This window comes from Lactuca serriola, chromosome 9 (genome assembly GCF_051521515.1).
Source record: "Lactuca serriola cultivar US96UC23 chromosome 9, Lser_US96UC23_V15, whole genome shotgun sequence".
Lineage (NCBI taxonomy): Eukaryota > Viridiplantae > Streptophyta > Magnoliopsida > Asterales > Asteraceae > Lactuca > Lactuca serriola.
Genome location: NC_136416.1, coordinates 150888899 through 150915006, shown reverse-complemented (window position 1 = coordinate 150915006; position 26108 = coordinate 150888899).

Genomic DNA, 26108 nt, shown 5'->3' with positions numbered 1-26108 from the left:
TTCATTATTCCATTTTTTTTTTGTTACAATTACAATGAAAATACCAAAGTAACACACCCACTAACTAAGCTAAACATACACACACATAACCACCTTGGTTGCTGGCGGTGGTGAGTGGTGGTGGTGGCCTTCTTGGTTTTCCAAACATACAAACCCAACATACAACACTGAAATGACCCGCACTCACATCCTATGCTTGGATTAGTACAACAACCACCACCTGGTGGCGCTTGGCGGTAATAACGGTGGTCTTGGGGTGGCGGTGGAGGCAGGGCGCACATAACGGGGCAACAACGACGGAAGGAGGCGGAGAAGGGCGTTATAGATCGACCGGTACATGGGAGCAGTGGGCTAGTTGGTTGTCGGTGGCTTCACATATGAGGGAAAGAGAAAGAACCTCCGCAACACCCAACTCCGATCTCAGCCTCTTCTCGTCGGAGTGACAACAACGACAACAACAAGGTGGCAAAGGTCTGACGGCTTGGTTGCTAACGGCGATCAACGACGTAACAGCGCCTGGAGGCTGCCCTCCACCCTCATCGGTCTTCAATGTTTTCGGTGACAAGGAGGCTCGATGATGGCGATAGCGAGATGGAGTCTCGATCGGTCGGCAAAGTAGGAGGTCGGGTAAATGCTTGGTGGCCGCTAGCTTGTCGGAGAACGGACCAGGTGAAGGGGGGGGGGGGGAGGGGGGGGAAGGGATGGCTGCCGGATGTTGAAGATGAAGAGGATGAATGGAGGCGGCTGAAAGATGATAGGTTTAGGGTTTGTATGGTGAGGGTGGCGGGTTTTAAACCCCGACCATTCTAAATCTTTGACATATTTACAAGTCTAACCCCTCCTTACAAGATCCTTTCAAATTAAGCCTCAAACTTACCTTTTAGCCCCTGACCCCATGCAATCTTTTCAAATTAACTCCCACTAATTACCAAGTAGTTCGTGCCTTTAATATTACTTACAAATTGAGTCCGGAACTTACTCTTTTAACCCCCGACTTCTAAAATGGCGACAATTAGCTCTTCGTGACCATTTTATACATAATTATTTATTTTAGGGCTAAGAGTCCTTCATTTATTTATTTATTTATTTAATAAATAAACGGGTGTTACAAGCTTTATACCTCCTTTGAGTGCCAAAAGATGAGATAATCCCAAATTCTTGAGCTCAAGGTACTCAAGTTCTTCTTCTCTTGTTCCAAGCTCTTCTTTACCAAAATAAGCTCCAAAGGATCAAACTCACACAACAATGGAGTATAAGGGTGGCTATCTAGGGTTTCTGAGTTTGAGTGACTGATAAGGAGGTTAGGGTTTGAGCCATAATGTTCCTTATATAGTGGGTAGCCCCCAAAATTAGGGTTTAGGATCTCTGAGAGTACGTTAGGCGTACTTCTCGTACTTTGGGTGTACTCCTCTCACACCCGCGATCACTTACTCTTCTACGCTGGGCGTACCCCCAGCTTACATTTGGCGTACTCTCGCGTCTACCACCTTGCATGCATGGTCCTTCCTTGCCATCTTTCTCCATTAAGGACCAATAATTCCAATAACTTCAAAGTGCTATAACTCCTTCATTCTAAGTCTGTTTCCGATGAACTTTATATCCATGAAAAGGTAGCGAGAAACCCTACGCTCCTAGCCACACCCCAAGCCTAAAACCTTTCGGATAAAACCCGAGACCCATAAAAGACCGAATTGTCTATACCCTTGGCCTCCGAAAACTACAAATGAATACTTTCAGAACTGGGTGTTACAATATATTTTTATGAGCATATTTATATTGCTCTATATCTTTAAATCATTGTTGGGTTGTGTATATTTTATTAACTGTTAAGGTTTTGTACTCCACAACTATCAAGTAAGGATCAACCAGGTGAGAAGTACCGGAGGGTAGGACCATTTTAGCATATAGCCATTTGAAATCCAGCAACCCAAGCGCTAGTTCAAACTATTCACTTCTCCCGTAAGTAGTCAAGAACTAGTGTAATTAATATTAATACTTTTTAATTTATTATACTTAAATGGTTAAACCTAATTAGAGTGTAGCTCTAGATTATCATGAAGACTTGCACCTACTCACAGTGATTTAACCCAAAAACAACATGCATGTTGCAAATGGTGAAGTCCCATGACCCAAAACTTAAGTCAAAATTAAGATAATGCACTTTTCTATAAGTTTTGGTGGAAAATCACCACATGCACCATGTGTTTTCTTTCAAAATTGACTTTTGAACATTTCAAACTGAGCATTGGCCTTTAAACCAACATACACGTGAAGATTTTTGATTTTAGATGTTGGGTGTTAAAAGCTTGTTACTAAAAGGCTTTCAAATATGTTCATAAATGATTTATTCACAAAAATATCTAAAACTCCTTTTTTTTTTTTTTAATAAAAGTCCGATTTTTTTCCCAGAACCCTAAAAATAAAATAAGAAGATATGGAAATTTTCAGAAAATAATTCATTTTTTTTTCGAATTATTGTAATTTTTGCAAACAAATAGAGCAATAATTCACATGAAATACTTTTTAAGATAAATAAATTATGTGAAAATTTTGGGATGACCTATACATTTATTAAAGAAAGTTTATGATGTTTCATTAACTTTTATGGCTATTTTATATTTATTTCAATTTTGTTTTTGTTGAGGAAAAAATAAATGGTAAAAAATAGTTATTAACGTTGAAAACTATTTTTGATAGTTTTTACACCTTCTGGACGTTATAAAACCTTCAGAAAAAATTTACATATTTTTCTTTGACAATTTCTTATTTTTCATGGATTTAATTAATGTTTATGTATTTAAATTGACAAAAATAACTACACTTATCCATAATTCACGAACAGGTACCAGGGTATCTTACATTACAGTAGGATGCCAAATAAAAAGTTTGACAATTTTCATCTAGTGGTTACTAACTTTTACGCATTAAATGCCTATTTAAGAGAATAAATAAAGGACAAATACTAAAACTATTCTAAATATCACAATAAATTACCAAAAAGTCTTGTATTATAGTTTAACAAAAAGTGAATAGTTTGGGCAATTTTATAAACTGTTTACTATTTTTCATCTATTTTCTTAAGATTAAACACCCATAAATCGAAAAATCAGACTCCACTATTTCAAAATCACTTTTGACATTTTCCCCAGCTTATATACATTGCATATCAGTTGGACAAAAAGATTGGCAGTTTTTATTAACTTTTTACTATTTTTCCATGAATTTGAAATGATTCAAGTGATTAACTATAGGAAAATTGATAGACCTATCTAAAATTCATGAAATTTTTTTATGGAAGTCTTTAAATGTAGTTGGAACAAAAATAAAAGTTTTTGTGATTTCTACTTAAAGAATCCCATAAAAAATTTTAGATTTTCATGATCTAAAAATCACAGTAAAACACATAAATATAAAGTTTTTAGATTTTTAGTTCATATTTGATTGAGATTTTGAATATCCAATCTTTGGAACACCTCCTAAAATTCTAAATTTTAACATGTCAAAAATGAGATTTTTTTGTCCACTTAAAATTTTATGTAACAAATTGATTCATGGGAATCCAAAATTCATAGAAAAATGTTTGTAACTTAACAATATCAAAATATTGACACAATATTGACATTGCTCTATTATAGAAGTTAAGTATACTAATGTTAGAGTTAAACTAGGGAGTCACTAATATGTAACATCATTGTAGAAATCGGTAGTGGTACACGTGAAGCTTAGTTCAAGGCATCGTTAGCATCATCACGAAATATGTAGTGAGTATTCACAATCCCTATTTTCGGTTTTACGTTTTGGGGGTGGAAAAGCATGTCCATATTTAATTATGTTCATTATATCTCATTTATCTTGTATCAAATTGATTATTACATTTTCATGTATGTGTATGCTATTGTGATTCATGAGGCCTTATCGCAGTTAAGTCCCTGGAATAGTTTACATAATTCATTAACTCTTTTGAGCCGATGGTCATTATAGATAGTGCTATTAGGAGGTAGACAACTCCTCACTCGCACAGTTCGTGGAGTGCATTTTACCATTTCTATCTATGTGAATGATAAACACAGATCTCTATAGGGGACCCCTCAGTTATTAGGCTTGGGTTGTGAACTCATAGTTTGTTCATTATGCACATACAATTTTTTTTTCTCATGTTAGAATTGAAATTTGTTTCTCACGATGGTAACGGATCTTGTTTCTCATGTTAGCATCAAACTTTGTTTCTCGTGATGGTACGAACTTTATTTTTCATGATAGCAACAAACTTTGTTATGTAAACTTGTTTACTCATTTTAGCAATGAACTATTGTTTATGCAAACTTATTACTCATTATAGCAACAAAATTTTGTTACTGGAAACTTTATTACTCATTTTAGCAACAAACTACTATATATACACTTATTTACTCAATTTTGTAATGAACTTTCATTATGGAAACTTTTATCAATATTCTGATTTTCAAGATTTAAAACTATGTTATACTATATACCTGTTAACTCACCGACTATCTGGGAGTTGAACGCTCATTTTACATGCTTGTTTAGGAACTCGTCTATAATATGGCACCTAGGGACACATCATGTGTAGGAGCATTTGCATGTGTTGTTTTTCAAATACACTGTAATTTCTTAAAAAAGTCGTTCAAACTCATTATAATTTGTAATGATTTTTAATACTATGGTTGGTGTTGTCTTTTAACTTTTTCTATGAGACCCTTTGTACTGTTGCACATCATGTTTCCGCTTTAGCGGGGTGTGACAATTGATGTTAAGAAGGACCCCCAAGGGGTTAGAGACCTTAAATAGGGCTCAAAACCATGAAAATGGGGTTTTTACTCTGCAACGGTATGCCCAACATACCTAAAGTTACACCCAACGTAATGCCCTAAAAACGCATTTCTTCATCCTAGTACGCCCAACGTACTACCAAACTCCCTTTTTAAGCTTAACTTCAAACAAGCATAACTTCTTCGTTTCAACTCCGTTTTTGATGATCTTTATTTCCACGGAAAGGTATCGACGAGCTCTACAACTCTATATTGATACTTGTGATTAAAAAAGTCTCAAACTAAAATCCTTAATTTATGCAAGAAGCTTGAAACATAACCTTTCCCATTTTACACCTCAACTTTCATCGAACAATCCAAGGTTTAAAACACTTGTCCAACGTCATATGCCTCCAATAGAGTCTAAACATCATTCCATTGAAGCCCAAGGAAGCAACAATTTACTTTGCTATTTCTTGTATTTAAGCTTCCTTTACCATAAATAAGTAGAAATAAGTTGCTATTTCATGCATTTAGGCCCTTTTTAGTTAAATTGCAAGAAATAACAACATACTTTAATTGATTTAACTTGGTAAACATAATTTACTCTTTTTACTACACAATTCATTTGATGTCCCTAAGTGTGATATTTCTTGCATTTAAGTTTCCTTTACCGTAAATAAGTTGAAAGAAATATCAATTTACTCTTTTTACTACACAAGTCCTTTTGTGTGAGAGCTTGTTAAAGGAAAATGGTTTTATATGATTTTCTTAATCTATTAAGTAGAAAAGAATTCTACCAAAGCATGAAAAGGGATTGAAATGTAGTTTTAAATCACCAAAATACCCTTTATTGATTTTTTTGTTATTTATTTCTTGTTTTATATTTTTAGGTCTCTCTTAAAAGCACCAAAGTTTAAGGGGTTTATTTTCGCATTACGGAACAGATATGAGTGATTTTTTTTGACAAAAAACATCTTGTTAACTAAAAATTGGTGTTATGGTTACATAGGTGTGCAAATGACAATCCTTATATTCCTACATACCAGTTGTTAAAAGAGAAGTCAAAGAGATTGAGTATTGATTATTTAAGCATTTTAAATCATTCAATTATCAGTATGACCGAACCATCAAAGTAAGGTACATGTAAGTTTCATTATACTTTCCTTATTATTGATAAGTTTGTTTATGTTTTTGTTGAAAGTTATAAGGTTGGTATTTTTGGGACTTGGAAGTATGTCGAAATGTTGATTTTTTGTGTGTTGGGGTTGCAAACATTTAGGTTATAACTTTACAATTTGGAGTGGAGTGCAATATGCTCATTGGAAGATGTGAATGTAGGGAAGGATGGAAAAGTTGGTAAATGTCCACGATTTAAAGCATACATGTACTATGGAGAAGAAGATTATTAATTATATAATACAATATGAACTTTTTTATGAAAAAATGATGTATAAATAGCTAAGGATATGTAACCTCATAAGGTGGAAACTTGTTGTAGAAAAAGAATCAAAACTGGTTGCGATAGATGCATCTTCAAGTGGTGAAGTTGCAAGGCTTAAAGTTGTGATGAAGACTATCAAAGAAGAACTTACTCACTTGTTCTTTTAATGTTATGTTTTGTTTTTATGTAATAAAATTTTATGTAATATTAACAATTTATTACATTTATTTACCATTGGAATGATCATTTGTATTTGACATATCATATTTTGTGCAATGAATTATCTTTCTTGTGTATGATATTTTATTTTGTATTATGAGTCTTTAAATGTGTTATTTAATTTGAAAACTAGTATGTATATATATATATACACACACACACACACACACACACACTTAAAATTATGACACAAAAAAATTTGTGTCGTCTTCCTTTATGACAAGGGATTTAATGACACACAATGCATGTCGTAATCTTATGACACACGAATATGCATCGTCTTCCTGTATACCGGGGGTTTTAATGACACACATTTGTATGTCATATGTACCCTTTTATGACACACAATATGTGTCGTTAAAGGGTTGTTTTCTAGTAACGATAACATATTTTTAATGTTACACAAAATTTAAGTAGGATCGAAGAATATCACAATGCACATGCCAATAAAATAGGGGAATTCGTTGCCTAGTTAGTCGTAGAGAAATACGTAAGTTTATATTACTTAAAAGTGAAGTAGATTGTTGTTTTTTGCTTTAACTTGGATTTAGATTTTAAGTATATTTATAATATTTATAAAATACATAATGCTTTAGTTCGTGAGGTTGCTCTATAAACTCAACTCACATCCTTCTGCGCTGATCCAAGATCGATTGATTGGATATATTTGTGTAACGCCTGCGTTTCTAGGCTAGGCATTATCATTGATGTAAGTCTAGGTTAACCCTTGTAACTCTTTTTGAAGTATTAATGATGAAATATTTAAGTATTATGTGTTATGTGCTTAATTGTGTGACTTAATTTAATTAAGAATAAAAATAAGCGTCAAAATGAAATGTTAGATAAAGCCGATATCTATGGATAATGTTGTAGTGGTTGAAACGGGGTTTCCGAATATATAAAGAATGCCGAAATCCGAGTTATAACGAAGAAGTTATGACCTGTCGAAGTTTCGCGACAGAACCGGCACGACCCAACGCGACGTAAATAGTGAATTTAAGGTAGATAAATATCTATCCTTAGTGATCTAAATGAGAATTGAAGATCTCATCGATAGTAGTGCAACGGCGGAAAGACGGAAGAAAACGGAGTTCAGATGAAGTAGTTATGAATTTCGAATGGAGTTTTCCTGTCCCGGCCTACTAAAAATATTATATAAGTTATATAATTATAATATATTAAAAATAAAGTCAAAATTAGCCAATTGAGTCTAAACGAGAGTTGTAGAGCATAATCTCACCTTCGCGTCGATATAAAGAACGTCGAAAACGGAGTTCGTATGCGAAAGTTATGAATTTATGAAGTTCGGGGCGCGAAACCCCAAAACTGTCAGAGACCACGACGTGGAAAGCAGTGCCACGACGTGACAAGTCTCCTGACACCTCCGGGAGTCCCCCAGATGCAACTTGCAATGACGACCAAGCCCACGACGTGGAAAAAGGATCCCACGACGTGACAAGGGCCAAATTTGCCCTATAAATAGATTTGAAGGGCCAACCGACTATGATTGCTCCATCCCTTCTCTCCCACTCCCGATACACCCTCTAAGCCCTATTTTAACCCCCCGAAGCTCCGGTATCAACCCCGAGACCCGAAGCAACTTCCGAAACCCAAAGATCCCGAGAAGAAAAGAGTTTCCGAGCCGAAGCTCTACCCGCGAGAAGTTCGATTTTTGTGAAGATCTTCCAGATCTGGTGAGGATTTCTACTACTGTAAGCCGTAGTGCTGTCCGATCATCTTCTGATCAAGTGAGTGTGTGGTTACTTTCTTCTAACGCATAATTATGAAGTATTTTATACGAAATACGTGTTATGTGTATATTTTGTGTTATATGTGTGAATGTATATTCACTCTCTTCTATCTCATGGATCTGATTTGTTTTCTATGAAATACGTGTTATGTGTATGTGCCTCATCTGTTATGTGGAATATGTATTGATTAAAGCATGCTATACAGGTTTTTAAACTATGTATAAAAATGTATATTTTTATCTACTAATATGTTGGGTAGAACATGGGTAGATAGTTGGTGTGTAATAAACAGATGAGAGGCCTCGTTATTGTTTTGATTCAGTCATCTAGCGGAGTTTAGATGACGACCACAGACTTTTCTAGACAGTCCTGTGGAATGCTAGCAGGCACGCCACCTGTAGGTGTTAATGAACTTGGGTGTTCATTCGCTGTACTCCATCCCCCTCATGGTTGCCTTATTTGACTTATATTGCTGAGGAACCCCCGAAGCATGTGTTGTCGCCCCGATGAAATATTCTTAGACTAGGTCCCTTATGTTAGTTGTCTTAGGGATGTAAAGTGAGAATAACGGGAATGGGTAATTGGGTTATTGTTGGTTGGTGGAATTAAATATAATTGGTTATTGTGGATTGAAAACCCTATATGCTCACCAGGCTCCCAAGCCTGACCCACTCAGATTTATTTGTTTTACAGGAAGTGGCGCAAGGGCATAAGATGGATGAACCATCAAGTTGTTTTGTTTACAAGTCTGTATATGTATATATTTGTTGAATGACTTGTAATGTTATCGTTTATGCTTTATGGTCTGTATCGGAACATGACATCCCGAGTTTTGATTATATAATGAAAATACATTTCTTTTATGAAATGCTTTGGTAAACATTGTTTTATCACATTTTGTTTTTGGGAACAAATTCCGCAACTCTTTCAAATCAGAAGGATTTACTCTGAAATTATTTTAAAAGCATAAATGAAAATCGGTCTTTTCTGGCCGAGATTTTGGGGATTTCACAGTTGGTATCAGAGCATTAGTTTAAGCGAACTAGGAATTTGTAGGATTTCTAGACTTAAACTTAGAATTCTAAGTGTAATTTTGAGATGTGTGTCTGTTATATTTTAGACATGAGCACTAGTTTATTTTAGGAAAGTTGCCTAAAATGCTTTTATGTGCTAAATGTTATATGTTGCCATATATGATATTATTTGTTTGGATCTATGGTCTGTTGCCGACCGGATCTGGAAACCTTATGTGAGTAGGATTCTGAGCGTACATCTACGATATTAGAACTAGCATGTAAACGTTTCGGAGTGATAAGGATGATTTGAATATCTATCGTGAATGAGGATCTAATTTCACCTTATTCGGTGTATAGATAAAAAATGGTGAGAACAAGAAGTGGAGTTGGAAATGCTGATGAAAACAGGAATCAACCACCAGTGATTGAGCAAATACCTGTCGTAGCAGCAGCACTTGAGCCAATAACCATGGCTGGTGTGCAAATGATGATTCAAACGATGTTGGATCGTCAAATGGAGGAGACTAGGCGGTTGCTTCAATAGAATCGTGAAGAACTGTCAATTTGTGTGGAAGAGCCTGAATTAAATGAAGGGCACTCGGAAGGTGGAAACTTCAGTGGGTCTGTTGGTTAAGCTAACCCACCGATAGTTAGGAAAAACAACCATGATGGAAGGAATGATGGAATGGGATGCAAGTATAAGGACTTTCTGACTTGCAAACCATCGACCTTCACTGGAAAGGAGGATCCGATCGAAGTTATGGATTGGATCTCGGAGATGGAATTGGCCTTTATGACTTGTGGCTGCAGAGGCAAGTTGCAGACTACCTACGCAGTGTATCAGTTCCGAGGTGGAGCCGTTCATTGATGGAACACTCTAGGGAAGACTTTAAGCCCTAATGAGCCACTGCAATTGTCATGGGCAGAGTTCTTGGCGCAGTTCAAGCGCAAGTTCTGCTCGGCTCAAAATCTGTTGGAGTTGGAGAATAAGTTTCTGACATTGACGAAAGGCAGCATGTCAGTCGATGAATACACTAATAAATTTACAAACAAGATGGAGTTTGCTTTGCGCATCGTTCCAGATGAGCAGACAAAGGTTGACCGGTACGCAAAGGGACTCTCATGGGAGTACGCAGTGCCAGTTCTGATGGGTTTTAGCCATAAGAACTTTCCTATGTGCGCATGCAAAACCCTAATGCTTGGATCTAGGCTTTCTAATTAAACATGCTTTGAATCCAAGACTTCTAATGACTATTTAGGTGTAATAGCAATATTGAAACAGATCTAGAATCATACCTTTGAATTCCTTGTTGATCTTGTTGTCTTGGAGCTTCTAGAGTCACAATTGTCACTCCTCTAATGGCTTACAAACACCAAATAGCAAGGAGGATGATTTGGGAGAGAGGAGAGGGGAGGAATTCGGCCAAGGCTTCTCTATTTTTTCTGGTGAAGTTCCGATTTCCTTATGCCATAGGGTCTATTTATACTTGTAGACTCCTTAAGGGTTACAACTTGAACCCTAATTGGATAATCTTCTCTTAAAGCCATCCAAATCCATTCCTTAGATAACCCCTTGGACGATTTGAAGCTATCCCAAGCTTCTAGAATCCGTACAATACATATCTATATGGATTTACAGTCTAAAGTTTAACTATCAAACAATTGACAATTTATACCCTCTTATTTAATTAATCTCTTTAAGTCACCAAATTAATTCCAATTAATTCTATGACTTATCTTAATCAAATAACAATATATTATTATTCTCATAATACACTAATAATATTTACTCTCTCTTAATAAATCATCCTATCAAGTTGCTATGGTGAAGGCAACCCAAAAGGACCATGCACAACCGGGTCAAATACTTGCTTAATATAGTTGCAGCCTTAGACACTATTCCAACAGTCTCCCACTTGGATAAGTCTAGTAACTATATGCACAAGTACAATTCGGTTTGCAATCGTAGCTCTCAAAGACGCTGTCAAACTCTGATCTAATCAATCTTGTCCTTTAGATAAGGGATCGTACAGTCCTCTGTTAGATATCATGCTGACAATTCTATGGAATTGTTAGTCAAGCATTTAGGTTTCTCGATATCTGATTTATTCGACACAGAACTTAATCGAACACATCAATTCAGTTCTGACCGGGCCGGGCACATAAGTCAAATCAAATCATCGAGCGGCCGAGATATCGCTTTTACCTTCTTAGATAAAAGTTACAGATAAACTTCGACTTATATGCATTTACTTATTCATTAATCAACTATACACAACAATGCGTTTTATGACACCGAGTTACTGATGCGTTTTCGCATTATCAATGTACAATCAATTAACAAATAACAAACCATATATCTAGGTTTTAAGACTATACGATATTATCGTCTTGCGATCACCCTTTTATATCATATTCCATAAGGTGATTCCAGCAAGCGCGAGTTTGTTCCAATGCTCAAAACCAGTTCATAAGCACTCATGAACGTTGCAGCAACCCTTTGCTATGTCTAACACCATTTAGACAATCTACACACCAATTCACGACAATCTTCATTCATATCTACTTCCAACATATGAACGATTGTGGACAATTTGAACAATTCGATTATTCCTAATAAACTCAATTATTCGGGAAGTCAAAACATGCAAGATGAAACAATAGTTAAACAATTAACATAAGATAGTAACATTACTTATAAATAAAACTCCTTTATTTAATCATCAAATGTTAATTACATTTATCTATTACTTGTTTCTAATACTATCTAATCTATGCTAATATCATCCTTCAGCCCAATACTCCTATTATGCTGCAAGTGCTTAACCCTACTCAGTCCCTTCGTAAGCGGATCTGTTGGGTTATCTTCCGATGATATCCTATTCACTATGAGTTGTCCTTCTTCTACACGATGTCTAATGAAGTGATATTTTCTGTCGATATGTCGTGATCTACCATGATCCCTCGATTCCTTGGTCAAGGCAACCGCTCCTTCGTTATCACAGAAAATCTCCATGGGCTCCTTTATGGCAGGTACAACCCCAAGATCACCGATGAAGTTCTTCAACCATATTGCCTCCTTCGACACTTCGCTTGCTGCAATGTACTCTGATTTGCACGTTGAATCAGCTACGGTTTCTTGCTTGGAACTCTTCCATGTCAATGCTCCTCCATTCAGGGTAAAGACCCAGCCCGACTGCGAACGGTAGTTGTCCCTGTCGGTCTGAAAGCTGGCGTCACTATACCCTCGCACCTTCAAGTCATCACTCCTTCCGAGGACTAAGAACCATTCCTTCGTCCTCCGAAGGTACTTAAGGATATTCTTCACCGCAATCCAATGGGCTCTGCCAGGGTTCCCTTGATATCTACTAACCATGCTCAAAGCGAAGGCTACATCAGGACGAGTACAAGTCATAGCGTACATGATTGAGCCAACTGCGGAAGCGTATGGTACTCGGCTCATTTCTGCTATTTCAGCTTCGGTACTCGGACTTTGAGTCTTACTCAACTTGGCATTACTTTGTATCGGTAATTCTCCCTTCTTTGAGTTTTCCATACTAAAACGTTTTAGTACCTTCTCTAAGTAAGTGTTCTGACTAAGTCCAATTAGTCTCTTACTTCTTTCTCTTACTATCCTTATTCCCAAAATGTAAGAAGCCTCTCCGAGGTCCTTCATAGTGAAGCACTTCCCGAGCCAGGACTTAACTTCCTGCAGAGTCGGGATGTCGTTTCCTATGAGTAATATGTCATCGACATATAGAACGAGGAAGCTTACTATACTCCCACTGGCTTTGACATATACACATGATTCATCTTTGCTTCGTACAAATCCAAACTCTTTGACTTTCTCATCGAAGCAAAGATTCCATCTGCGAGACGCTTTCTTAAGTCCATAAATGGACTTCTCAAGCTTACACACTCTATTCGGATGCTTCGGATCCACAAACCCCTCTGGCTGAGCCATGTAAACATCCTCAGCCAACTTTCCGTTAAGGAAAGCGGTCTTGACATCCATTTGCCAAATCTCATAATCATGAAATGCGACAATAACTAGCATCACTCTAATAGATTTTATCTTCGCAACTGGTGAGAAGGTCTCATCATAGTCAACTCCGGGAGTTTGAGTAAAGCCCTTCGCAACCAATCGCGCTTTATATGTGTGTACGTTTCCATCCACATCGGTCTTCTTCTTGAAGATCCATTTGCACCCAACGGTCTTACGTCCGGGCACATTATCAACCAAATTCCAAACTTGGTTATTATGTATGGATTGGATCTCGCTATCCATTGCCTCTTTCCATTTTGCAGACTCCGGGCCTGCCATGGCTTCCTTATAGCTATTAGGTTCATCAAGGTTTATTAGTGTACTGTCACTAATATACGTGTCCCCTTCGGTAGTAATATGAAAACCATAAAACTGGGGTAGAACTCTAACTCTATCGGAACGTCTAAGAGGTAAGGATTCGTCAATCGGTTCAACCGGAGTTTCCTCCTCGGGTTGAGTGCCAGTGGTAGAGGTTCCTTCATCTATCGACTCTTGAATCTCTTCAAGCTCGATTTGCCTCCCACTGTTTCCTTGGCTTATGAGTTCTCGCTCTCGGAAAACTCCTCTTCTCGCAACGAAGACAACATCGTCCTTCGGTCTATAGAAGAGATATCCAAAGGATTTCTGCGGGTAGCCGATGAAAATACATCGCTCACTACGAGGTTCGAGCTTGTCGTGAGTATCTCGTCTTACGAAAGCCTCGCAACCCCAAACCTTGATATGTGCTAACGAGGGAGCTTTCCCTATCCACATCTCGTGAGGTGTTTTGGCAACCTTCTTAGTAGGGACTCGGTTAAGGATATGGGCGGCAGTCTCTAAGGAATACCCCCAAAAAGAGATTGATAGTGAAGCACGACTCATCATAGAGCGAACCATATCCAATAAGGTTTGATTACGCCTTTCCGCCACACCATTCAACTGCGGTGTCCTAGGAGGCGTCAATTGTGAAACTATTCCACACTCCTTGAGATAATCGTGGAATTCAAGACTTAGGTACTCTCCTCCTCGATCGGATTGAAGCATCTTGATTTTCCTGCCCAATTGATTCTCCACTTCATTCTTGAACTCTTTGAACTTTTCAAAGGTTTCTGACTTTTGCTTGATTAAATAGATATACCCATATCTACTATAGTCATCGGTAAAAGTCACGTAGAAGCGGTTCCTATCCTTCGTGGTTGATCTAAATGGTCCACATACATCGGTATGTATTAGGTCCAATAGACCCTCACCCCTTTCACACGTACTCGTGAAGGGTGATTTAGTCATCTTTCCATGCAAACAAGACTCGCATGTTTCATCTTCCCTAAGGTCGAATGACTCCAACACTCCATCCTTTTGGAGTTGGGCTATGCATTTCTTGTTGACATGTCCAAGACGATAATGCCACAAGGATGCTCTATCCATACTATTGGAAGAATCTATGTTCAAAACATCATTTCCTAAGTTATCAACAATCATAATAGTTTCATACATTCCACTACATGGTATAGCTTCAAAGTAAAAGACACCATTTAGATAAGCCAAAATAGAACCATTCTCATTATTAAAAGAAAATCTAAAACCTTGTCTATATAAACCATGAAATGAAATGATGTTTCTAGCCATTTTTGGCGAATAGCAACAATTGTTCAAATCTAAACATAAATTATTCCTAAGCACTAAAGAATATACTCCAATCTTGGTCACAGGCGACGATCTTCTGTTCCCCATGATTAGATTGATTCTTCCTTGCTCCACATCCCTACTTCTTCTTAGTCCCTGCACATTAGAACAAATGTGATAACCACAACCGGTATCAAGAACCCAAGAAATAGCATGATTAGAATCGTTAGATTTAATTGTGTATATACCTGCGAAAGATGGCTTGATCTTTCCTTCCTTGATGGCTTGCAGGTATTCTGGGCAGCTTCTCTTCCAATGTCCTATCTTGTGGTAGTGGTGGCACTCTGCCTCCTTAGGGTTAGGGCAGGGCTTAGCGGGATCAACTTTGGTCCCACTAGAAGAGGCACCATCTCGGGCTTTAACCTTGCGATAGTTCTTCGACGAAGCCTTCCTCTTCTTTCCCTTTCCTTGACCAATAGCCAAGACAGGAGCAGCGGGTGGATTGGGAGTTGGTGCAACAGACTTGTCTTTGAAGTTGCTCTCAGTGACTCTCAAGAGACCTTGGAGTTTGCTTAGGGTGACCTCTTCTTTGTTCATGTGGTAGGTCATCCTAAATTGATTGTACATCGGAGGCAAAGAGTGAAGCACCATGTCGATCGCCAAGTCTTCCCCAAAGTCAACATTTAACTTGCGAAGGCGGTCGACATACCTTTGCATCTTTTGCAGGTGCACGGTAAGAGACTCTCCATGACCCATCTTAGCGGAAATCATGTTAGTGAAAATCTCATAACGCTCTTGTCTTGCGTTTTGGTGGTATCTCTCCAATAAGTCTTGATGCATCTCGTACGGGTACATGTCCTCGTAGGACTTTTGGAATTCGGAGTTCATGGTGGCTATCATGATGCAATGTACCTTCGTTGCATCGCGCTCATGAGTTTCAAAAGCGGTAATTTCGGTCGGAGTAGCGATTTCAGGGTTGATCTTCTCGAGCTTCTCATCGAGGAGATACTCTTTATCCTCATAGCGAGCAATGGTGCGAATGTATCTTATCCATTCGCTAAAGTTCGTTCCATCGAAGGTGACCTTTTGGCAAAGGCTCATCAACGTGAAAGAACTAGCAGCAGCGTTGTTGCCGTTCGACATCTACAATTAGAAAAGGACAAAGATAGATTAGAATATGAATCCCTAATTATCACCCAATAAGAAAAATTAGGGCTAGGATCCAACAACAACATTTACATATTAGAAAAGGGATGCCGTAATCTAACATGCAAATATATTGAAGGTAAGTCAATGACGATTCACTAATTCTCCACCATAAAAACTAACTATAAGTCCTAAATGTATTGAGAATTCCTAGGTTCAGATGAGATTCATTGAAACTATTCAATGGCATGTTTAAATCTCGATATGCCCCTCTTGTTTGTGACTGGGATACCGAGGATCACAAAGCGGGTGTGAATTACCATGCAAATTCACATGGTGCCTTCATTGTAACGATCACCTATTCGATGTGCCGGTAAACCACACACGCTCCATCGAACTATGATTAACAATGAATCACCCTTTGCCACCTTTGCTTAGAACCAATTAGTGTGCCGGTAAACCACACACGCTCCACTAACTTCTTAGCAAGGGTACAAAGTGTAATTTCATGGGATTGCATCAATTCACTTTTCCTAAAGTAACTAAGATTGGGAAATTTATAATATGTGTAGTTACTTTGTATTACTTATTATACTTTTAATGAGAGGATGAGGTTGCCTTATCCCACCCGTTCGGCTAACGAACCTCCACCGATCAAGCAAGCGGTGGGTGTGAGTGTACACCCATTAAGCGCCATTTTATAGGCCGCAACCTTATACCCACCTTATAGATCGGCTTCGTGAATGAGGTCTACTAACGGTAAGACTAGCATTTTAGTTATACATACATATATATATATATATATATATATATATATATATATATATATATATTAATCTTGTAATATTATATTAGTATAGGGTTGTATTTTAAACATTTTAAAATCTAGGGTTTGAAATTTAAATTGTCTAAATTAAAACCTTTAATCACAAAATATAAATTTCAAAGCTTGAGGACAAGTTTTAAACATTTAAAACATGGAGGATCAAATAACAAATAATTTTAATTAATAATTAATTTCCTAATTATCTATATTTGATTTATTCAAGATTTCTTGCAAGATAATTACCAAATTAATCAAAATAATTAATTAATTATCATATAAGGAAATTAAATATTTTATTAGTTGATAAATATCTTTAATTAGATCAAGATAATAGTCATATATATCAAAAAATCGGATTAGGATTGATCTAATATGATAAAGGTAAGTTTCCATAAGATAAGTATGGAAAAATCCCGAATCTGGCCTTTCCTGACGCTTGAACTCGTCGAGTTCCCAACTGGATTCGTCGAGTTAGGCCAACTCGTCGAGTCCACCATGGGACTCGTCGAGTTTACGACTCAGAAACCCAAAATTCGAATTTTGCAAACAAGTTTCAAACAAATAAGCAACAATTTAATGAAAACCAAGCTAGGCTCTGATACCACTGATGGGTTTTAGCCATAAGAACTTTCCTATGTGCGCATGCAAAACCCTAATGCTTGGATCTAGGCTTTCTAATTAAACATGCTTTGAATCCAAGACTTCTAATGACTATTTAGGTGTAATAACAATATTGAAACAGATCTAGAATCATACCTTTGAATTCCTTGTTGATCTTGTTGTCTTGGAGCTTCTAGAGTCACAATTGTCACTCCTCTAATGGCTTACAAACACCAAATAGCAAGGAGGATGATTTGGGAGAGAGGAGAGGGGAGGAATTCGGCCAGGGCTTCTCTATTTTTTCTGGTGAAGTTCCGATTTCCTTATGCCATAGGGTCTATTTATACTTGTAGACTCCTTAAGGGTTACAACCTGAACCCTAATTGGATAATCTTCTCTTAAAGCCATCCAAATCCATTCCTTAGATAACCCCTTGGACGATTTGAAGCTATCCCAAGCTTCTAGAATCCGTCCAATACATATCTATATGGATTTACAGTCTAAAGTTTAACTATCAAACAATTGACAGTTTATACCTTGTTATTTAATCAATCTCTTTAAGTCACCAAATTAATTCCAATTAATTCTATGACTTATATTAATCAAATAACAATATATTATTATTCTCATAATACACTAATAATATTTACTCTCTCTTAATAAATCATCCTATCAAGTTGCTATGGTGAAGGCAACCCAAAAGGACCATGCACAACCGGGTCAAATACTTGCTTAATATAGTTGCAGCCTTAGACACTATTCCAACAAGTTCATCAGGCACCTACTCTAGAGGCAGCTATTTGGGTTGCCAAGTCTGTTGAGGAAATGATCAAGGAAGATCCGCCAGCAAGGTTGAAGTTGGTGAGAAGAGAAAGTTTGAAGGAACTTCAGGTTCCAATAAGAAAAGCAAATTTTTGATGTCTAATTCGAAAAAGTTTGGAGGAAAAGGAGGTAAAGCGAAATGGTGTGATAAGTGTAAGAAAAAGCACTTTGGGAAATGTAGTGAGGATGTAACCCGCTACAAGTGTGAAAAAATTGGGCATTTTGCCAATGAGTGTCCGAACAGCAAAAGGATGTGTTTTGGTTGTAATGAAGAGGGGCACATTTTGAAAGACTGTCCGAAAAAGAAGGAGGAAGCTAAGCCCAACATTCCACCAAAGACGAAGGCGAGAGCCTTCCAAATGACACTTGAGGCTGCGAAGGATGAAGCTGATGTCGCTTGAGGTACCTTTCTCGTAAACGAATTACCTACTCAAATTTTGTTTGATTCTGGAGCCAACTACTCCTTTATTTTGCATGAGTTTGGTAGAAAACTAGCTTTGCCTGTTGATAGCCTAGATAATGCTTTATTAGTCGAAGTTGCTAGTGGAAAGTTTGTACCTGTTAGCCATCGTATGAAAAACATCTTAATCGACCTTAATGGGAATAAGTTTCACGAGGAATTATTACCTATCGAACTTAATGGTTTCGACATCGTTTTGGGAATGGATTGGCTTAGCGCGAATGATGTCGAAATATTGTGCAAGAAGAAGATAGTAAAAGTAAACCCGCCTAGGAAAGATTCGTTTATGGTGTATGGGGACAAACGCAGAGTGAATTCTGGAATCATTTCCCTAATGAAAGCCAGAAAGTGTTTGACCAAGGGATGTACATCATACTTAGCATTCGTGATTGATGCTAAGAAGGAAAAGAAGGTGATGTAGAGTATTCTAGTGGTATGTGATTATTCAGAAGTATTTCCCGAAGATCTTCCTGGATTACCACCTGATAGACAAGTGGAGTTCAGAATAGACTTGTTACCAGGAACCACGCCAATAGCAAAAGCACCTTATCGATTAGCACCGACGGAGATGAAGGAGCTGATGATGCAACTTCAGGAGTTATTGGACAAAGGTTTCATTAGACCTAGTTCATCACCCTGGGGAGCTCCAGTGTTATTCGTGAAGTAAAAAGATGGAAGTATGAGAATGTGCATCGATTACAGAGAGCTGAACAAGGCAACAATAAAGAATAGATACCTGTTGCCAAGGATTGATGACCTATTTGATCAATTGCAAGGTTCGAGCTATTTCTTGAAGATTGATCTTAGGTCAGGATATCATCAGCTAAAAGTAAGAGAACAAGATATCGAGAAGACTGCATTCAGAACTAGATATGGACACTACGAGTTCTTGGTTATGTCGTTTGGACTAACCAATGCTCCAGCAACATTCATGGATTTAATGAATAGGGTTTGTAATCCGTTCCTTGATAAATCCGTGATAGTGTTCATAGATGACATCCTGATTTACTCGAAAAGCCAAGAGGAGCATGGCAGACACTTGCGAGAAGTGTTAGAAGTTTTGAAGAAGGAGAAGCTGTATGCGAAGTTCTCCAAATGTGATTTTTGGATTCGTGAAGTCCAATTCTCAGGTCACGTGGTCAACCAAGAAGGGATAATGGTCGATCCAGCAAAGATTGAGGCTGTAATAAAGTGGGAACAACCAAAAAGTCCTACGGAGATCCAAAGCTTTTTAGGATTAGCCGGATATTACCGAAGGTTTATCCAAGGCTTCTCTTCGATTGCTACTCCATTAACAGCTTTAACCCACAAAGGAGCTACTTATGCTTGGAGTGATAAGCATAAAGAAGCATTCGAAAAGCTAAAGAAGAAGCTATGCGAGGCACCGATACTTTCTCTACCTGATGTATTTGAAGACTTCGTTGTTTATAGCGATGCGTCTGGTGTTGGATTGGGTTGTGTTTTGACCCAAAGAGAAAAGGTGATAGCATATGCATCTCGACAGCTGAAAGAGCATGAAAAGAATTACCCGACTCATGATTTGGAGTTGGCAGCGGTAGTTTTCGCTCTAAAAATATGGAGGCATTACCTCTATGGCACGAAGTGTAAACTTTTCACTGATTATAAGAGTCTCCAATATCTCTTTAATCAGAGAGAGTTAAATATGAGGCAACGACGTTGGCTAGAGTTACTCAAGGACTACGACTGTGAGATACTTTACCACCCCGGTAAAGCTAATGTTGTTGCTGATGCTCTCAGTTGGAAAGTCAATGTTGAGAGAAAAAGGCCAAGAGTGTTGAGAATAGAAGTTGTCTCGACAATTGTGGAGAGTATAAAGAAAGCTCAAGAGGAAGCTTCTGAGAAGAATGACCGGAAGGAGGAACGTTTGGGCAAAACATTGGTGTTTGGTACAAACGGTCATGGATTGAAGGTATTCCAAGATCGTATTTGGGTACCTAAGTCAGGAGGAATTAGGGATCTTCTGATGGAAGAAGCTCACAAAACCATGTACTCGATTCATCCTGGTAGCACTAAAATGTATAGGAACCTGAAACCCTACTATTGGTGGCCGACGATGAAGCTTGATGTTGCAAAGTATGTGGCCGAGTGTGTGACTTGTGCGAGAGTCAAGACACAACATTAGAAACCATATGGGAGTTTAGAACCTTTACCTGTGCCTATGGGTAAATGGGAAGACATTGCGATGGATTTTGTCACTAAACTACCCAGAACAAAGAATGGTCACAACATGATTTGGGTGGTCGTTGATCGATTCACTAAGAGTGCGCATTTCATAGCAGCCAATGAGAAATGGTCTATGGAAAAGCTCGCAAATTCTTATGTGAAGGAAATTGTGAGGCTTCACGGTGTTCCGTTAACGATTGTATCGGATCGTGATAGTCGTTTCACCTCAAGGTTTTGGAAAAGTCTACAAGAGGAAATGGGTACCAAGTTATGTTTAAGTACAACTTACCATCCACAGACTGATGGTCAGAGTGAAAGAACAATACAAACACTTGAAGATATGCTGAGAGCATGTACCCTGGAATTCCTAGGTAACTGGGATGAACATTTACCTTTGGTAGAATTTTCCTACAATAATAGTTTCCACTCAAGCATAAAGATGGCACCTTATCAAGCTTTGTACGGACAGAAGTGTCGTACGCCGTCTTGTTGGCTTGAGGCTGGGGAAAAGCAGTTTATGGGACCCGAGATGGTCCATCAGACTGCTGAGAAGTTGAAAGTGATCAGGGAAAGAATGTTAGCAGCTCAAGCTTGTCAAAAGAGTTATGCTGACAAGAAGCGAAGACCGATGACTTTTGAGGTTGGAGATCGGTTTTGCTTAAAGTCTCGCCGTGGAAGGGACTTATAAGATTTGGTAAAAGGGGAAAGTTGAGTCCAAGGTTTATTGGACCATTTAAAGTTCTTCAGAGAATTGGGAACCAAGCTTACAAGCTCGAATTACCCGAAGAACTGAATGGAATTCACAACACTTTTCATGTGTGTTATTTGAGGAAGTTCACGGGAGAAGTTCCCGATATAATTCCAATTTCGGAATTAAGAATTGATGAAAACAAGAGGTTAATTGAAGAACTAGAGGCAATTGTTGACCGAAAGACTAAGAAGCTTCCACGCAAGATGGTCGAATTAGTGCTTGTCCGTTGGAAACATACGAATGGGTCAAATCTCACTTGGGAAATGGAGAGTGACATGTTGAGTCGCTATCCGCATTTGTTTGTTGACGTGTGATTCCGGGGACGGAATCATCCTAAGGGGGAGAGAATTGTAACGCCTGCGTTTCCAGGCTAGGCATTATCATTGATGTAATAGTCTAGGTTAATTGTGTGACTTAATTTAATTAAGAATAAAAATAAGCGTCAAAATGAAATGTTAGATAAAGCCGATATCTATGGATAATGTTGTAGTGGTTGAAACGAGGTTTCCGAATATATAAAGAATGCCGAAATCCGAGTTATAACGAAGAAGTTATGACCTGTCGAAGTTTCGCGACAGAACCGGCACGACCCAGCGCGACGTAAATAGTGAATTTAAGGTAGATAGATATCTATCCTTAGTGATCTAAATGATAATTGAATATATCATCGATAGTAGTGCAACGATGGAAAGACGGACGAAAACGGAGTTCAGATGAAGGAGTTATGAATTTCGAATGGAGTTTTCCTGTCCCGGCCTACTAAAAATAATATATAAGTAATATAATTATAATATATTAAAAATAAAATCAAAATTAGCCAATTGAGTCTAAACGAGAGTTGTAGAGCATAATCTCACCTTCGCGTCGATATAAAGAACGTCGAAAACGGAGTTCGTATGCGAAAGTTATGAATTTATGAAGTTCGGGGCGCGAAACCCCAAAACTGTCAGAGACCACGACGTCGCAAGCAGTGCCACGACGTGGCAAGTCTCCTGACACCTCTGGGAGTCCCCCAGATGCAACTTGGAATGACGTATGTAATGACGACTAAGCCCACAACGTGGAAAAAGGATCCCACGACGTGGCAAAGGCCAAATTTGCCCTATAAATAGATTTGAAGGGCCAGCCGACTATGGTTGCTCCATCCCTTCTCTCCCACTCCCGATACACCCTTTAAGCCCTATTTTAACCCCCCGAAGCCCCAGTATCAACCCCGAGACCCGAAGCAACTTCCGAAACCCGAAGATACCGAGAAGAAAAGAGTTTCCGAGCCGAAGCTCTACCCGCGAGAAGTTCGATTTTTGTGAAGATCTTGCAGATCTGGTGAGGATTTCTACTACTGTAAGCTGTAGTGCTGTCTGATCATCTTCTGGTCAAGTGAGTGTGTGGTTACTTTCTTCTAACGCATAATTATGAAGTATTTTATACGAAATACGTGTTATGTGTATATTTTGTGTTATATGTGTGAATGTATATTCACTCTCTTCTATCTCATGGATCTGATTTGTTTTCTATGAAATACATGTTATGTGTGTGTGCCTCATCTGTTATGTGGAATATGTATTGATTAAAGCATGCTATACAGGTTTTTAAACTATGTATAAAAATGTATATTTTTATCTACTAATATGTTAGGTAGAACATGGGTAGATAGTTGGTGTGTAATAAACAGATGAGAGGCCTCGTTATTGTTTTGATTCAGTCATCTAGCGGAGTTTAGATGACGACCACAGACTTTTCTAGACAGTCCTGTGGAACGCTAGCAGGCTCGCCACCTGTAGGTGTTAATGAACTTGGGTGTTCATTCGCTGTACTCCATCCCCCTCATGGTTGCCTTATTTGACTTATATTGCTGAGGAACCCCCGAAGCATGTGTTGTCGTCCCGATGAAATATTCTTAGACTAGGTCCCTTATGTTAGTTGTCTTAGGGATGTAAAGTGAGAATAACGGGAATGGGTAATTGGGTTATTGTTGGTTGGTGGAATTAAATATAATTGGTTATTGTGGATTGAAAACCCTATATGCTCACCAGGCTCCCAAGCCCGACCCACTCAGATTTATTTGTTTTACATGAAGCGGCGCAAGGGCATAAGATGGATGAACCATCAAGTTGTTTTGTTTACAAGTCTGTATATGTATATATTTGTTGAATGACTTGTAATGTTATCGTTTATGCTTTATAGTCTGTATCAGAACATGACATCCCGAGTTTTGATTATATAATGAAAATACATTTCTTTTATGAAATGCTTTGGTAAACATTGTTTTATCACATTTTGTTTTTGGGAACAAATTCCGCAACTCTTTCAAATCAAAAGGATTTACTCTGAAATTATTTTAAAAGCATAAATGAAAATCGGTCTTTTCTGGCCGAGATTTTGGGGATGTCACAATTTGAGAAGGTCTTGGATGCTTGAATAGGACAAGTGAGAGACATTAGGGGTAAAGATCCTTCCATAATAGGTACTAGTGCTCCCTCTTAGTGGTAGCCACAGTCACAAGCACCGACAAACTCTGGTACTTATTAAATGATTAAGGACTTTGGTAGCTTCGTACTTTGATAAATTGTTAAGGGCTTAATGCATTTGTTATGAAATTGGTACTTTGGAACTTTGCTATATTATTAAGGACGTAATGCATTTTATTGTGAATTTTAGTAGTTTGGCACTTTGCTAATTTGTTAAGGACTTAGTGTATTTGTTATGAATTTGGTAGTTTGTTAAATTGTTAAGGACTTAATGAACTTGTGGCTTAATTGTTAAGTACTAATTTGTTATGAAATTGGTACTTTAGAACTTTGCTATACTGTTAAGGACTTAATGTATTTTATTGTGAAAATTGGTAGTTTGATACTTTGCTAATTTGTTATGGACTTAATATATTTGTTATGAATTAGGTAGTTTTGTAGTTTGGTAGTTTCTTAAATTGTTAAGAACTTACTGGATTTGTGACTTATTCGTTAAGTACTAATTTGGTTTTTCTTAGTTTATTATTTTAACATATATATTTATTTTTTAGCGAATGTTAATGTTTTTCTATAAAACCTGGCGTTTGTAGCGACATTAAGAGATTTGATTTGATCCTTTAGTAGCTAAGCCAAACTAAAGAATGAGGGGAACGACGGGGAAGACAAACATGTAGATGAAGACGATTCTTTTTTGTTTTATGTTATCTTTGTTATTAAGTAACAACTTAAAACGTTAAAACGGTTAAATTATAGATTTTTCTACTATCTTTGTAATACGGTTTTTGGTTTATAGTATTCTATATTTATATTTTTTTTTTTGTATTTGTATATAATATAAATTATATAAAATATATTATTTAAATAGAAAAAAGCATTAGTGTCGACTTCATTTGCTACAAACGATCCTTTTAGTGGTGATATTGAACTCTGACAATGGTCGATGGTGAACTCCGGCTGTGTAGCAGTGTAACAGAATAATCAATAGTGGCGTCGACAATTGCGATGTCGAGGTCTTTTAGTGACATCACTCGATAGCGGCAACAACAATAGTGATGTCATTTTAGCATTAGCCATAAAGTAACAGTGACGACCCATTAGTGACGACTTGTCGTCACTATGATAGTGTCGGTGATTTTTCCTTACTTTTGCGACACCTTTTGTCACCACTAAAGGTAAGTTTTACGACGCCTTTACATGTTAAAATAACCTGGATTTCACTGTGCAACACCCGGTTTTGAAAGTCTTTCGTTGCTCGGGGCTGTGAATCAATTATCATTTGTCATGGGGTTTAGGGCCTTGGGAAAGGAAGGATTTGGCCCTGTTCGGAGGTGGGTGTCATGGCATAAGTGATCCAAGTATTCGTTTGTGTCTTCGGAAGCCAAGGGTATGACTATAATTTGATATATATGTCTTCTATGAATTTTGGGTTTAATCCGGGAAGGTTTTAAGGATTGGGAGAGTTATTAGGAGTGTAGGTCTTCTCGCCACCTTTTCGTGGATATAAAATTTGTTGGAAATGGACCTAGGATAAGGGAGTTATGGTACTTTGAAGTTATTGGCAGAATTGGTCCCTAGATGGAAAAGCTTCCGTATCAGTCCCGCGCATGCAAGGATTCATGCGCTTGTTTAGCTGGGTACCCCCAACTTAAGCTGGGGTACACCCAACGTATAAAGATAAATGGTCGCGGATGCCATGCACGTACGTGCTGCGTACCAAAGGGTATGCGCAATGTATGTATGCAGTCCCTAAAACCCTAAAATTTAGGGTTAACCCCTATATAAAGAACATTATGCCTTGAAGCCCAGCCACCCTCTCACCCTTAGATATCTTTCACAAAACCCTAATCCCTACTTGTGTGTTCTTGGAGCTTAGAAGGCCATTAGAAGAGTATTTTGGTGCTTTTGAAGAAGGTGTTCACTCTTGAAGATTAATTGAAGAAGATAGAGCTTTTAGATACAGAACCTCACCAGTTTTTGACTCTCATTTGAGGTATAAAGTCTTAAA